Here is a 17,790-nt window from a genome sequence, read left to right as displayed (position 1 = left end):
TGCTATATTAAGAGCTGTCATATTTCCATAGCTCCCACACACATTCCAAGAAGCTCTCATTGTCTGGTTCACAAAATGTCCCTGGCCAGATGTTCAGCATCAAAGACATAAGGACCTTGCAAGTTCTAACAAGCCAGAAAAGAGTTGACGTTTCCCTCCATGGAAAATAGCACTGGCCTTCAACAGGACAGACATTCCCGATTGGTAAGCTACAGCTTACTCTTGGGCTGGGAGTCTTTGTGGGGGGAAGTTGTAGGATGTTTACAAATTAAAGCCCACGTTTAAAACCATTCAAATACTTCCAAAAATTAAAGTTATAGCTGAAAACCATGAGTATGGTTCTTTCCATAAATTTCTAAAGTCAGTAACTATGATTTTGGTGCATACAGGGGGCTGTACCAAGTATTATCTCCCCTTGACCAACCTGGCAAATCATCCCGGTTAAACTGGTTATTACTTTAGTCACTTATTTATCACCAAGGGTGAGTCTCATTTTGGGAGTGTATGTAATTTTATAAAATTTACCTTGTTTTCCACAAATTTTTTCTACAGGTAAAAGAGCCATATATGATTTTTGTCCTTGTTACTGTTATCTAGTATTGCATGTTCCTATATGAAGTATCATTGATTTTATTTTCTTAATTGTTTTTTCTCAACTTTTTAATCAATAATTTCAATTGGTTTTTGATGTCAACAAATTAGCTCAATTCTGATTCTTGATAGAACTTCAAAATAAGCATTTTCTAGACACATAAATAACCCCTACACCTGAAAACAAATAATATTTAAACATAATTTCAATAAATAGATTTTAAAGTGTATTATAGACTTCTACAACTTCAGAATATTAATTTTCAAAATATATTTGAACATACATGAATGTATGCAAAAGTGATATCTTGTGAAATTTCAGAACGTTGATTACAAAATTAGGTGAAAATTTATGTCTCAATACTTGCTATTTTGCTTACATCGACTTTGTTTTCGAATTTTTTGATTCAATTTAGTTTTTAATCTTCTTAAAAATGCAGTCGACCTAAGAACTTTTTTGAAGAGCCAATTTTTCTGCAACCAAAGAAGGGCTATAATCCTCTTAAGTATCTTGCATTTAAGTAGATTTAAATTTTTATGACATTTATTTTCTCATCATAATGGACAAGACTTTGATTAAAGCCAGAAGGCCATCAGACTCACAAAACAAACATAGAAGTCCAAGAAATGTGTGAGGCCCTATTTAAGCAATCTACTGAGGATTATCTTAAACTTGAATTTGTGAGACCTGATCTTTCTCCTCCTCTGCTCAGATGACTTGTTTTCATGCTCAAGTTAGCAAGAGAAGCAATGGTGCCAAGTAAACTGAGCCCAGCACCTTGCAAAAACATCCATCTCACAGAGAAAAGGATTGGAACATTTCTAAGCAGTTCCAAGTGCAAAGAAAAGAGCAAAGTCCTTTTATGAAATCGGTCACAGCAGTACAGACAAAATTCAAGAAGCTACTAGTTACAACATCTCACAGTGAACAGCTAATGCCAAAACCCCACATGGTACTACTCATCCCTTATTTAACCATCCAGTCTGAAAACCCTCTACATGTTTGGAAAATAATTCTAAGAGTAAGCTCCCTGACATCATGGCATATGGCATAGAGATAACTATAATTTAAAATAGGATTAAATGCAAAGAATTTCATTACCAGATGATGGATTTATAGGTGTTAGTGGGTTGGAGCACAAGACAGACAACAGCTTGAGTTGGACTGAGGTTTTAAAGAATTGAAGGTGAGTTGGAAGCTACAAAACTGCCCATGGGGTCATTTAGAAGCCTTCCACCCAGCAGAGAAGGTGCATTCAACATAACACAGGCACTGACTGAAGAAAAAAGGAACAATGTCATCCTTATGCCCCACCATTGGAGGCTGTGCAGTAGGCTGATTCTAATGTATCAAATGGTGGTGATAGTAATATGGACCTTGTATGGATCCTATGAGGATTGACTGAGGCCATGTCTAACAAGCACCTGCCATACAGTAAATATAAAGAAAAGAAGGTGGTGGGAGGTAGAGCAGGAGAAATGGGAGTGGAAGAAGGAGAAGAGGCTTGATATTGTGAAAATGATTATCTGGGTTTCTATTCCATCAGTGGTACTCTGGAAATATGCATTGCTCTGTAGTATCGTTACTGATTTAGATGTTGAGCTTGCCTGCTAAAGTGGACGGGAATCACTGCCTCCTAGAAGGATGCCTAGTGCATAGTAGCTGTTCAGAGGATATTACTGAACAGGTGGCAAATGACAGCCCAGACATGCTCAGTGATGCCCGGCAGCACATGGCCATCCAACCAGCCTTGCTGGAAGATCTCGTTTCCTGGGTCCTGGCTGCTGCACACACTCCTTCTGCCAACCAAGGAGATGGGCTCCGATGAGACACTCTTGCAAATATCAGCTCTGCCTCTTTAACTTTTCCTGGCCTTTTCAAGTCTCTGGATAACTGCCACTTCATGCAAGAGAGAACTGAAGTGAAATGTATCCTCCAGTAACTTTAGACGAGGTTGTGAGAGGTTTCTGGCTAATTGTGGTGCTCAGTAACTTCTGTTAATGGTGCCTTTCCCATCAGACGTGCTGTGAGTAATGGGATATGGCAGCCTTCATTTCATTACCCAGTCAGGATGCCCAAGAGTAGTGCCAAGAGGCGCTTAGTCTCCAGCCAGCTGCCCTTCCCTCCCCAGCATCCACTTTGCAGACATGGAGGAAAGGCCTCCAGCTCTTCTAAGCTTGATCTCTCTTGGATGGCAGTTGGGAGGAAATCACGGCAGTACAGAGTAGTGGTTAGGGGCATGGGGATGGGGCTGAGATTCAAATAATGTCTCCACTGCGTATGAGCTGAGCGGCTTTGGGCAGTGTTACTGACTGAATTGTGTCCCCTCAAAAATTCTTATGTTGAAGCCCTAGCCTTCCAATATGACTGTATTTGCAAATAGGGCCTTTTAAAGTGGTAATTAAGGTTAAATAAGGTCATAAGAATGGAGCCCTAATCCAACGTGACTGATGGCCTTACAAGAAGAGGAAAAGACATCAGAGATGGGAGCGCACAGAGAAAAGGCCGTGTGAGGACACAGAAGGTGGCCATCTGCAAGCCAAAGAGAGAGGCCTCAGGAGAAGCAAAACCTGCAACGCCTTGACCTTTGACTTTCAGCCTCCAGAACTGTAAGAAAATTAATTTCTGTTGTTGAAACCCCCCAGTCTGGTTTGTTTTGTTTTGTTTTGTTCTTTTGTCATGGCAGCCTGAGCAGACCAAGACAGGTAGATTTTCAGTCTCAGTCTCAGGTGTCCGCTACAAATGGAGATAATCATAGACTCTACCTCAATGGGCTAGTGTGAGGATCGCAGGAGATGAGGTCTGTAAAATCCTGGGCCAGTGCCTGACACAGAGAAAGGGCTCCACACTCGTGAGGTATTGATTTTACTATTACAACTCATCCATTTTTAAAATGCATCATATGAGGTCCAGAGAAGTTAAATCACAGCTCAAAGTCGTTATCTATTTGACAAGCCCGGCTTGGGAGCCAGGATCCTCAGGGTCAGCACTTAAGGGAATGGGACTGATGGCCATGTCATCAGTATCTAATGTTATCTAGTTCATTCCCCGTACAGCAGCTGCCTACATTTCTCATTCCTAACATCAGTGTAGGGTAGTGGTTAGGGACACAGGATGAGGGTTCTGACCAAGGTCAAGGCGCTGTTCCAGGTGCTGGGAACTAGGAGGTGAATGAGACAGACAAGTTCCCTGCTGGCACAGGGCGAAGTTCTGCCAGCAGGGGGCAGATGTTGACTAGCATCACAGAAGCACGATCATTTCAGAGAAGGATAACTAAGGTATTCTGCTGGAGAGTGACTGCCGAGAGGGTGACAGCGAAGGCCTCTCCGAGGAGAAGTCTCTCCAGCCAAGACCTAAAAAATGAGAAAGAGCCAGGCAAGACAAGAGCTAGGGGAAGGGAGTTTAGGCTCCAGGAACAGGATGTACGGAGTCCCCAAAGCAGAATCAAGCTGAGACACTTCAGGAATAGTAAGAAGGAATTGTGATCGTTAGCTTGTCTTTAACATAGCTTACTGATCTTCTTCTTCTACCTAGAAACCTGGTTTACTCACAGATTAATGTCCAAGAGGTGTTCATTATCATGAGAGAAAAGAAGAATCCATGCATCCTTTTCCAATTTAACTGAAATCCAAAATGAGGGCTGATTTCAAAGGGAAAAATCAAAAGAAAGGGAAGGTGTGGTGGCAGGAATGGGCCAGTGTGAGCAGAGACGGAAACCGTGCGAACACACATAGTGCCTTAGAGCTGGGGACGGACTTGGAGACTACCTGTCTCATTTTGAAGATGAGGAGACAGGACATGAGGGTTCAAGGACCTGATTAAAGGCACACGTAAGACAGTAGCAGAACCAAGACTGGAACGCAAGCCTCCCAACTCGTCAGGCAAACAAGAGGCTCATTTCCCCCTTCCTGGTCAATATTTCCCTAAGGGTCTGTGGGGTGCGAAGCTGGGGCACAGTGACTCAAGCCAGAGACTGATGCCTACACTTCAGGGGCTTATGACAAGAGCAAGGTTTAGAGGAACTAAGTAAGTTGCTTAAGGTTGCACAAGTATAAAGTAATAGGACGTGCTTAAAACTATAGTCTGTCTGCTTTCAACACCTGAACTCTTAATTATGTGTTGAGCAAGGTGGTTTTTTGGTACCTGTCAATCATACACACAGCCTCGTTCCTGACACTTAGAGGAAGTCACAGCTGTGACTTAAAGATGAAAATCAACAAAGGCAAACTCTCCTGAAATTATAGGCTCTTGGTAAACTAAGCCAAAATCCAAAACACCTTAGGAAGTTACCAAGACTGAAGGACTCTCACTCAGCCTTTCCGATTCAGCTCCCCAAGAAGAAGCCTCTTTTGATCTCTTCCTTTGCATCTTCCATTTTCCCCCAGCAATGATGATTACCTGTCCCTCGTGCTGCTCCAGCCCCTTGCACCTGCCTTCATTATATACGTATTAGAAATTCTTATTCTAACGTATTAGACATGAGAAAATTATTCTGAGTTAGAAATAAAATAAAACATCTCTTGGGAAAACCAAGAAAATCAAAACTTCTGACATGAAGCAAAAGCCATTGGAACCCAACATTCTGACAGCTCTCCACCACAGGCCGAGGCTGTGACTATGCCTTCTCATTGTGCCGCTTCACTTTTTAACATTCACAACGCTGAGTGCCCATCAGAAACAAGGTAAAGGGCGGCTTAGGAAAAAGTATGACTAAAGGGCATTGGTAGCCCTGAGACCAAAAACTCTCTGCAGACTCTGATCCAAAAGTCAGACCATTTTTGTTCCTACTAAGAAATAGATAAAGATCCAGATGTAAGCACCTTTAGATTCATACTTTAAAATCCTCAAGAACCATGCTCTGTTTCCACAGCTCTATTTTACATGCTTGTTTTATGAGTCTCTTGATGCAAATCTAAACCCTGAACGTTCTTCCACAAACCATTAATATTTGAAATATAATTCAAGGAAGAGGCTGTGTGGCAATCAAGTGCTAGCATCCAGAATTGATGAAAAACAAAGGAGGCCTTGAGTGTTTAGAAGAAGTGCCTGCAGGCTGGGGCTGTAGGAACAAACTCTTCCCATCACCATGGTAACACACACAGAGGTGGCACAGCCCCAAGATCGCATCCCCTCATTTCTCCCCTAAAACTGCAGATCATTTAAGGTTACCTAGAAAGGAATAAAAAGGAAAAAATAAAGGAGAGAAGCCAGGAAGGAAAATTTTAAGGTGTATATTATTCCCTAGACATTGACACCCATCATAGAAACTCATAGTTCCCTAAGAAAATTTCCATCTATTTTTCCTCTTTTGTGGATTCTCTCTCAGGTGAAAAGGTCAACTGCTCTTTCCATGCTTGCTCAACCTTGGATTTTTGTGCTAATATCAACTTACCAATATCTATTTTGTTGAGTACATTGTGTTTACAGAGCACCATGTGGAATTGTAAAAGATGGAGAAAATACATTGTCACAGCATCAGGGTGAGAAATTTTGATTTATTAAATTTAATTTTTTTAATTGAGAAATAAAATAAACACTGTTGAAATCATTTAAGGATGTTCCTGTTGTAGATAATCTCCAAAGAGGGTTTCATCATTTCCTTCCCTTTCTACATGCATGTTGCTCCACTCTTCAAGAGGGGGAGTCTATTTCCCCTACCCTTCTAACTGGGCTAGCTTTGTGACTTGCTTTTGACCAATATAGCAGAAGTGATATTCTGGGACTTCTGAGTCCAGGCTTTAAGAGGAAACATAGCTTCTGCTCACTCTCTATGAGGAGCCAGACATCATGTATCAAATAAGTCCAATTACTCTGAAACCACCATGCTATGAGGAAGCCCAAGCTAGCCAGAGAGAGAGACCCTACTAGCTCCCAGCTATTCCAGCCATCTCAAGCAATACACCAGATTTAGGAATAAAGAAGCCACCCTGGATGTTCTGGCCCTAGCACACCCACAAGAAGAACCACACAGCAGAGCCCAGCCCAAATTGCAGAAACTTGAGAATTAAATAATTGTTATTGTTGTTTTAAGCTACAAAGTTTTGGGATTCAAGTGGGGTGATTTGGAAAACAGCAAGAGATAACTGAACCAACTCCAAAGCAACATAGAAACCTGATATTTGGTAATGCATTTAAATGTTATAAAAGGGGTTTATTTGGAGACTGGGGGCTTAAATGCCATTCACTGTTCCAAAAATTTGCATGTGTTAATTCATTTAAACTTCACAACGACCTATATGAAGAACATACCATTATTATTCCCATTTTACAGGCACAGGGAGGTTGCCTGTCCAAGCAGTTAGTGATAAATTTAAGATTCAAATGCAAATAGTTGCAGGCTCCAGATCCATGGACATAACCACTGCACTCTGTAGTCGCTCACAGTAGAGGAGACTTTGGGGCTGAATTGGCAGGTAACGCAGAACAAAAATTGCCAAAATTGGAGGACTGCTCCTGGCAAGAGGAATAGCATAAGTCTTGGGTCAGACATAGGAATGTATAAGACATATAGACAGAATGAGAGGACTGGTTTAGGAAGAACAGAAAAATCTACATAAAGAGGCATTAATAAGAGTCTCAACCAACCGGTAACAGTCTGAATGTCAAGCTAAGGATCTCTAGCTAAGACTTTGCCCTGTTGTGATTGGTCATCTGTCTTGAGGCATGACACCGGTGTTCTGCCTTTTACTTGTCTGGTGTTTTAGAGCAGGGTTTCTCAAACTTTGCTGCACATTAGCAGAACCTGGGGAAATTTTAAAGCTCTCAATGTCCAGGCTTCACTCCAGACCACCTACGCCAAAATCCTTGGGAGTAGACCCAGATATCAACATTTTTTTTAACCTCCCCAGATGATCCCAGTAACATAGACTAGTTTGAGAACTAGTCTTAGGTATCTACACTTTTCCACTCTAGGAGTAAATGACTCAAATGACAATGATGCTTTGAACTTCTCAGCAGTCTAAGAACACCCTCTCTAATATATGCCATCTCAGAATGCCCATTGTGGGGACTTTACGTGTGACAGTGGACCTGAACCTTGAGGATTTTTCAGCTCACCTGAAAACTTCCAGCTGTTACTGGCACGGTGGATGACTGATTATCCATTTTGATTATGCCTTATTACAATAGTAACATAATTAATGAAAATCAGCACATTTTATTTTTTTTAAAGAACGGTGATAAAAATTAATCATGCTACAGCAGGTCCCCAACACCTACCTCCTGAACAGACTGGGCAAGAGAGCACAATATTCACTGTAATCTCTTCTTGACTGATTTGACTTGACTTTCAAATAGAACCCAGTGAAGGTAAGAAGAAAAGAGGAAAAACCATTCATCCCCTCCAGAACAAAAAAGAGAAAGGATAAGTAGAACCCAGGATTTTTGCCACAGAGGAAGCATTAGACATACACACACTCAAAACCTGACCCCACCATTCCCCTCTCAGAACCGAACGTGTTTAGAAATAATATATTGGGGAATTGGATTGCTGAAATGGCCAGTCGAGTAGATGTATCTGCCTTTCCTCTTGCTTAGTTTCCATAAAATGCAGAAAAGATTATTTCAATAAAAAGAAAATCATAATAGCAGTAGAAAACAATAAAGAATATCATTAGGAGATCAAAAATGTCTAGGAATGTACTAAAGAAGGAAGATTGGTGGTATTAGACTGAGGATAAAAAAAGACTAGAGAAAATCAAAGCACTGTGTAAGAGAACACTGTTCTGGATTGGTTCTAAGAGTGCTCTAACTTCGATCAATAGCTGTAAAGGGGCTTCCCTGGTGGCACAGTGGTTAAGAATCTGCCTTCCAATGCAGGGTACACGGGTTCGAGCCCTGGTCCGGGAAGATCCCACATGCCGCGGAGCAACTAAGCCCATGCGCCACAACTACTGAAGCCCACGTGCCACAATTACTGAAGCCCATGTGCCTAGAGCCCGTGCTCTGCACCAAGAGAAGCCACCGCAATGAGAAGCCCGCACACCGCAAGGAAGAGTAGCCCCCGCTCGCAGCAACTAGAGAATGCCCGCTCGCAGCAACGAAGACACAACGCAGCCAAAAATAAATAAATAAAATTTTTTAAAAAAGAAAAAAATAACTGTAAAGAGTAAGAGGAAGCCCAGACGTCAATGGGGTAATTAATTGAATAATTACATCTAAAAGTTAGGCATTATTATCCTTCACCCCATTTCCATGCACATGTAATGAAACGTGTATGCAGATAATACAAATTTATAGCACAGTGAATATTTGTCAGTAATCACAATAGAGTGAACAGGTAAAAATTTCCTATTAAAAGACAAAAAGCCCCATATTCAGTTTAAGATATCCATTTTCCATTTACAAAAAACACACCCTGAGAAAAATGAAACAAGACTAAAAATTGAAGAATGAAGAAAGAGAATTCTATCAAAGGAGAAGCAAAAGTGACAACATTAATATCAAACAAAACATAATCAAAGTCAAAAAACATTAAAAGGGAAAAATATGGGCCTCGTGTATTTTTTTAAGGATCATACACTAAGAAACCATAGCACTAAGGTCCTTTATGCAAATAACACATCAGCTTCAGATACCTTGTCTTCAAACTGAGAAGTTTTCTTAGTGAAACCCAGAAAGTGCACATGTAATTCAATCGAAGCTCTTCATTCCCACTGAGGCTAGGCAAGGTGGTCCTGAGGGACCCCTGAGGACATTGGCTGCCCTGTCTGAAGATAAGAGGGAAAAAAATGACAACAGGAAGCAGTGTGTTACTCTAGATTGGAACTGTATTTATATATGAGCCTGAAACAAGAGCCAAGAGGACTTTTATTGACTTCACATGATTTGGGAGCCATGTAAAACCCTAACAGTCCCCAATCATGAACTTGTTCAGTTCTGTATTTGGAGGAGCTTTATCCTGGTCTGGCCAGTGGTTGAATGGGCTGCCCTGTGGGGCAGTAAGCCCTTCCTTCTTGAAAAATCTGAGCCTGGGATGGAGATCTCCCTGCAGTGGTGGTAGAGTAAGGACACATGCATGAAATGGGTGATCAAGCTAGATCGTTTCATTCAGATGTATCATTCTAAACCCACAGGCCTGTGAATTAAATCAATGTACACTGAAATGACCACATCCAAGTTAGCGAGGAAAACAGGGAAGAGGGAAGTATTTTCTTGCAGCTAACGTGTAGATTTGAATAGTCAGCTTCTGGAGACAAGGGGAGTACAAGGTCTCTCCTCTAATCTTCTGACATGAGGAAGATGGCTAAATCTGTCTGTAGTAGATTGAATTATACTTTGCAAGTATTCACTTCCCTCGTGTCCCACTCCCACAGGAAAGAGTATACATTCCAGCTTTGGTCATGTGACTTGCCTCGACTAGTAGCATGTGAGTGGACATGCCATATCTAACTTGGAGAAGATGCTTTAAATATGACCTGTGGTTTGGCTAGGCATCTTGCTCCTGTGTCTCCCTCACAAGTCTTAGCTTGCTAAGACTTCCAGAACAAAGTACCATGAACTGTCTCAAACAACAGAAATTTATTTTCTCAGATCTGTAAGCTGAAGTCCAAGATCAAGGTGTCAGCAAGGTTAGTTTCTTCTGAGGCTGTGAGAGAAGGATCTGTTTAAGTGTCTCTCCTTGACTTGTAGATATCCATCTTCTCCCTGCATCTCTTCACATGACATTCTCCCTAGGTGTATGTCTCCAAGTTTTCCCTTTTTATAGGAACATAAGCCATATTGGATTAGGGCCACCCCAATGATCTCATTTTAACTTGGTTACCTCTGTAAAGACAATATCTCCAAATAAGGTCACCTACTGAGGGTTAGGACCTCAGCATATGAATTTTGTGGGGATACAATTCAACCCACAACAAAGAGCATACCCCAGGATTGGGACTGCTGGGTCACTCTGGGTCTGGAAGGGAGAGACCATGTGGAGCAGACCTGCTAGAGACCTGCAACCCTTATGTTACATGAGCAAAAAATAAATATATATGGTAAGCCACTGAGATTTGGATATTGCTATTATGCTGCATAATTTGCCGAAATCTAACAAATGTACCAATTTGCTAGCATAGCCAATGGCAATTAACTAGCAAACTTCTTGAAAACCACAGTGTCTTACCCTATAAGAAGAAAAACTCCACCAACCATTTCAATGAGCAGTTGCATGGAGTCAACAAAGCTGGGCAGCTCAGGGTTGCATAAGGCACAGAGATAAAAAGAGCACAAGATGGGTGATGGGGACCCTAAAAAGAACTCCTGGGTGAGATAAGAACTGCTTACCTCATGTAATAAGCCCTGCCTCTTCCATTCCTTATGTTCAAAGCTAGTAGGATTTCCACAGAGAAATTCATTCACATAATCATGGTGCCCTAAGATGTCCTCATAAGCAGAACAGAAGAATTAATAAGTAAATGATGTCCAATATTCAAAGCACCCAGGGTAAGGAATATCCCACTCTGGGTTATTCACAGTAACAACCCAGATGATGTCAAGAGAAAATTGAGATCTGAACTCATGTTAATTTCAATGTCTACATGCTTGTAAAAAAAAAAAAAAGTTTAAGAAAAACTTTCTTACTCAATTCTCTGTTATCTTTTGGACAATTTTTTCCTTTCAAATACAAAGAGAAAGTCTGCCTAAAAATGTTTACCCTCTAGACAGATAGGTAACATATTATAGAAAATTTGTCTCTGAATTCTTACCTACTGGACTTCAAAGAAAATATTTCAAAGCCATTACATGTTTTCCATGCCCCTGATTTTATATACATACTTCTCTGCACCTTGGATTTGCTTCCCATTATTTCATTGTAATCCCTGCAATAGCCCTCCAATTACTTCTATTCTCAAGGACTTTTCCCCTAAGTCAAGGCAGGTTTTAGACAGTCTGAGTCAGCCCAGGGAGGGTGAAGTCCAGCTCCAGTTTTGTTGTGCCTTAAGGCTTCCTCCTTCATCTGTAGAATTTGTGTAGCTCACAAGGCCAGCATAAGGTCGGATGGGCTGGTGGTTACGAGCAAAGTGTATGAATTCAGCCTGCCCGGGTTTAAACCCCAGCTCCCGCACTTATCAGCCATGTGCCTTGTGTGATTCCTTAACCTCTGTGAGCTTTAGTGCCCTCATCTATCAAATGGGGCCAGTAATAATACCTCACTCCTAGGGAAGTTCTCAGGATTAAGTAAGTTAATATATACAAAGCCCCTAGAACAGAACGTGGAAAATTGTAAGGGCTCAATCAATGTTCGTCATTATTAAAGACGGCTTTGAAATCCACGCCTGGAGAGAGAGCTAACAGGTTGGTCAACATTGGTGAGAACATGACACTAAGTTTTGGTTCAGGAGCCCTGGGAAGCTCGGCAGCCTTTTGCCAAAGGCATATCCATTCTGGAACAGCTGTAGGTTTCATTCCTGGCCATGATAAGAAGAAGGTAAAGTTTCCTTTATCTCTAGCACTACCCACTCACAGAGGAAAACACTCCTGTTCCAATGTTGAGCCCTCAATAAGTAAACTGTTTCATTCGTCTCATTCAACAAATATTCAGTTCTCACTGGGTACCAGGTACAGGACAGGAGCTGAGGGTGCAGCAGAGAAAAGAATTACAAACTTTTGCCATTTGAGAGCTTACATTCTATTGATAGTTGGGGAAGACATATAATAAATAAAATAAGAAAACTATTCTTAAAAATACAACCCACAGAGAATTACAGGTCCTAGAACCCTCCCATGACTCTACACCAGCCTCTGCCTCAAACTAGATTCACCCTTCTCTTCCACTGAACACATTTGCTGGTCTAAAATGTATCGTTGCCATTGGTCGCCATACATTTTGAGGCCTAAGAAGTCAGAAATTCCTGTTTTAAAGATATTATTTTTTAGAACTACCATACGACCCAGCAATCCCACTGCTGGGCATATACCCTGAAAAAACCATAATTCAAAAAGAGTCATGTACCACAATGTTCATTGCAGCTCTATTTACAATAGCCAGGACATGGAAGCAACCTAAGTGTCCATCGACAGATGAATGGATAGAGAAGATGTGGCACATACATACAATAGAATACTACTCAGCCATAAAAAGAAACGAAATTGAGTTATTTGTAGTGAGGTGGATGGACCTAGAGTCTGTCATACAGAGTGAAGTAAGTCAGAAAGAGATAAACAAATACTGTATGTTGACACATATATATGGAATCTAAAAAAAAAAAGTGGTTTGGAAGAACCTAAGGGCAGGACAGGAATAAAGACACAGACATAGAGAATGGACTTGAGGACACGGGGAGTGGGAAGGGTAAGCTGGGACGAAGTGAGAGAGTGGCATGGACATATATACACTACCAAATGTAAAATAGATAGCCAGTGGGAAGCAGCTGCATAGCACAGGGAGGTCAGCTCGGTGCTTTGTGACCACCTAGAAGGGTGGGATAGGGATGGTGGGAGGGAGACGCAAGAGGGAGGAGATATGGGGATATATGTATATGTATAGCTGATTCACTTTGTTATAAAGCAGAAACTAACACACCATTGTAAAGCAATTATATTCCAATAAAGATGTTAAAAAATTAATAATAAAATAAATAAAGATACTATTTTTTTCTCTCGAACTACCATATCTATTAAGTACATATGGAGCTGCAGTCCCCAGATGGAGTCTTGTTTTGGTGTGATCAGACCTAGTGGTGCAACTCTGGTTATGTCATTAAAATAATACAATTTAACCTCTCTGAGTTTTGCCTCTTTAAAATAATGGAATTGGTTGCCCAGTGGTTCTCAAAGTGTGGTCTCCCAACTCAGCAGTATCAGCATTACCTTGGGACTGGTTAGAAATGCAAGTTCTTAGACCCCATGCCAAAACTACTGAATCATAGATTCTGGGAGTGGGACCCAGCGATGTGAGTTTTAACAGGCCCTTCAGGCTTTTTCTCTTTTGAAAAAAATCAACGTCAATGCAAATCCCAAAAGAAAATCTTTTTTCGTTTCAGCCAGGTTTCCTTTTGAACTTCCATAAGCAATACCCAGTATTCAGTACTCACTTTATAATTCCCCCAAATTTTTTCTTGCAATTTGCAGTGTTTCCAAGCTTGGAGATTTAAAAAATATTTTGCACTTTTCTCTCCTGCTGCTCTCTTGGTGCTGAAGGGTAAGCATGCTTGATCACACTTTATAAGCTAATTCGTGATGGTAATTTCCAGCCTCTTTCCTGTAAATTTCCTCATATCCTGAGTACCTATTTTTCGTGGTTGGCTCCATATTAACAGTGCCTGCCTTCAGAGACCCTCTCTCCCCCAGGGTTCTCTAGCGTTTCACACAATATTAAACAAAGAATGCAAATCCCCACTCCCATAGGGAAACGCAGCTGCCTCAACGACAAGACACGTGCATGACTCAACAAGACAATACAAGCACCACCATGAGAGACCAAGGAGGAACCACATGAGGGACATGAGGGACTCCTGGCAGATACCATTAACCAGAAGGCCGAGGGGAATCCAAATAGGACATATGTGCACAGTTGCAAATCTTCTTTTGCTGTTCCTGAGTATTAAAAACTGAATTTTAAATTTTCAGCTAAAAATTCTATTCTCTTTCCACAGTCCCAGCACTTGGATGTTGCCTCTTCCTCTTTCCCAACACTGCTCCCACTATCTACTTCCAAGTCACCATAACCTCATGCCTGGACATTGCTGTGCCCTTCGGAGTTGCCTTCTGTTTTTCCAGTAAAGACTTGATATTGACCAGGTTTGTTCAATGGGTGGAGGTGTACACTGTTTTCGAAAGGACATTTTAAAGTTCTTTAGGGTGGTCCATGAGGAGTTGCCTAATGTGACAGATGAGAGTGGTTAGTGCCAAACTCTCTGTGCACTTTCTCTTATAACTTTTCGTTCTCAGAATAGAACTGAGTTTTCCAGGAATATTCAATTGGGATAACTTAGATGTATGTCGGTCCAGCTACCCTGTTTGGAGGCAATCTTTTCCGTCATCTGGGAAATATTTTTTTTAAGTGGATAAAGTTTCAATGTAAGAACCCATTTGTGACAGCTATCTCATGGAAGCTATAAACTTTTTTTAGGTATTTGTTTACTTGTCCTTAAAAATAATTTGGCAAGAAAGAAGCTAGCTCACTTTAGGACCTGAGGGTTATTGTGGGTAGCATGGTTTTATTTGAATAATGTTAATATTCTGCAGAACTCTCTGGCTCCCAAAGCAATAGAAAAATAAGATGTGTTAACAAAACTAACGGACTGGCAGTAACCAGAATCAGAGGTTGTGAATTTAATTACAAAAAGTGACATCCAAGAAGTTAATGAATCAGTGTCTCAGAATATGGTCAGCAGTGGTGATATCCAGGTCAACATCAGGACCAGTGAAACAGATCAACATTCATCAAGAAATTACTTTGTAATCACAATAATATATGTCCTCATCTAAAAACTGGACATGGGGTTAGGCTAACTGTTTCCTAAGGCCCTTCCAGCCAAAATCTTCTATTATTCTATGATTTCACAACATCTTTGAGGTAGAGCTGATTATCATCCAAACCGCTTGCAGATTTGTTGACCTAGATGCTAAATGGGTTTCCAAAGTACAACCCAGAAAACCGGTGTTAGGTCTACCTACTCAATCAGGGTCTTGCTGCAACTACAGATATTGCAGTTTTATCAGAAGTCTTAAAATCTTTACAAAAGATTTAGATGCCACTAAACCACAAGCACTCAACAAGTAATGGAACATGGTAAAACTATAAATTTGGAGAAAAACAGGACCTTTGTTAAAGTACCATTACTTGGCTTGTAAAGTCATTCATATGGCTCTTGCTAGAAGACGGTGTTCCCACCATCTCATATAAATGGTGAGGAAAAACTTGAAAAGAACCAACTAATTGAAAATGTCCAAGTTTAAGTAAACTCCTTGGAGAAAACCACTTACATAATGTGATTTATGAGGTTCTGGGGAAGGTCAACCATACCAAAAACACTACCTACCCTAATCAGCCTTCCACAGGCCTCAAATTCTCCTGTGAGTCCTTCTTCTTTGATCTTAGTCCTTTGATAAGACACTTATTAAAACTTTGAGATGTTATCAACCATTACCACCTTAAGATAAATTATGTTTTATCAGATTAACTACTCACACATTCATCAGGAGAGGAGAATACAAACAGGTAAATGTTGGAATGGAGGAAGAATTAATCCATCTCTAGAGGCTGTGAAGGGGGCCAGGAGAAGGATGGAGTGCCATAGTAAGGAATCCTGAGATCCTAAAGTAAAGGGAGAGAAATAAAGCGAGTGTAGAAGTAGGGAGAAAGAGAAGGAAACCAGCACTTGAGGCAGAGCTACTGTGTGCTGGCCATGCTTCTAGAAACTTTACATTTATTCTTTCATTTTATCCTCAGAGTAACCTACTACTTAGATATTATTAATAATAAATTTATAAGTTTATAGAGCTAACAAAGGGTAGAATCTCGATATAAACTAACTCCAGAGCCTGGGCATGTTTCCCTCCATACAAGGCTTCCTCCATACAATTCAGAAACCTTATCTCTAGGTCTTGTGCTCCCCGCAGTGCCCAGCACAGCACTTTGCTACTCATTAAGTGCAGGCCCTTGAGGAAAAAAGGAATGGAAACACCAAAAGCCAAATTTACCTCCTCCCCAATTATGCTTTAAACCAATGGTTTTCAAATTTTGCTTTTAACCATGAAAACGTGTTTTCAAAATAACCTTAAGCAAAACCTACTCCACGCACCATGGTAGCCCAAAGCCGATTCACCAAACCACATGGTTGCCATGTAAAAGCTTCAAAACCACTGCAGAAAAGATGTGAACAAAAACTCCACAAGTAAGAATATATGAATGACCACTAAACACATGAAAAGTTGCTCAAAATCATTCATCGTCAGAGAAATACATACTAAAGCAACAGTGTAAAACCACTACACACCTACTTGAAAAGCTAAAATTTAAAAGACTATGTTCCCAAGAAACCTAAAAAAGACTTGTATTGTACATGAATGTGCGTTACAGCTCTATTCAAATTACCAAACACTGGAAACATCCCAAATCCATTCATAGGGGAATGAATTAAACAATTTTGTTATACAATTTTGGAATACTACTTACCAATAAAATGAACTACTGATACACACAGCTATGGGGTTGAATCTCAAAAATATTATGCTGTGTGAAAGAAACCATAGACAAAAAAGTTCATATGGTATGTTTCATTTATATGAATTTCTAGAACAGGCAAAACTAACTTCAGTGATAGAAATCAGAATGGTGATTGATTCTGAAAGCGTGTGTGGGATATTGGCAGAAAAGTGCATGAGGAAACTTTCTGGGGTGATGGAAATATTCTGGATCTTCATTTGATTGTTTGCAACTGTCAAAATTCTTGAACTGAAAGGTGAAGATCTGTGCATTTTGTTGTATGTAGAAGATACATCAATTAAAAAGAACAGTATGGTGGAGAGAAAAAATAAATAAATAAACAAATAAAAGACTAGGTTAACAAGGAAGTGGAACAACTAGAACTCTTAAAACATTGCTAGTGGAAATGCAAAATGGTACAGCCGTTTTAGAAAACAGTTTGGTGGTTTTTTTATAGTTAGATCATTATCACATATGAGCCAGCAATTTCACTCCTAAGTATTTACCGAAGAGAAATGAAAATACATGTCTACACCAAGACTTGTAAATGAATGTTCATAGCAGCTTTAGCAATAAGCACCCCAAATTAGAAACAGCCCAAGTGTCCACGAACAGGTGAATGGGTAAACAAACATGGTATACCATACCATGAAATACTAATCAGCAATTAAAAGGAAAAAAACTACGGATACACACAACAATATGGATGAATTTCAACAACATGCTGATTGACAGAAGGTGGACACAAAAGCGTATACTGTGTGATCCCCCTTATATGAAATTCTAGAAAAGGGAAATCTAATTTGCAGTGATTGAAAGCAGATTAGTCGTTGTCTAAGGTTGGAGTGTGGGATGAGGAAGGACTGTGAAGGGGTACAGTGTTTGGGGCTGATGATGGTATTCTATATCTTAATTATGGGATGGTTTCTTGGATGCATAAATTGGTCAAAACTCAAAGAACTTACAAAATGTATACATTTTACCTCAATAAGGTTAGTTTTTTTTTTTAAATGCCACCATAATTACCAAGGAATTGTTGAGGCAGAACTGGGCCCAATTATAT

This window comes from Eubalaena glacialis, chromosome 1 (assembly GCF_028564815.1).
Source record: "Eubalaena glacialis isolate mEubGla1 chromosome 1, mEubGla1.1.hap2.+ XY, whole genome shotgun sequence".
Lineage (NCBI taxonomy): Eukaryota > Metazoa > Chordata > Mammalia > Artiodactyla > Balaenidae > Eubalaena > Eubalaena glacialis.
Note: the sequence above shows the minus strand (reverse complement) of the source record.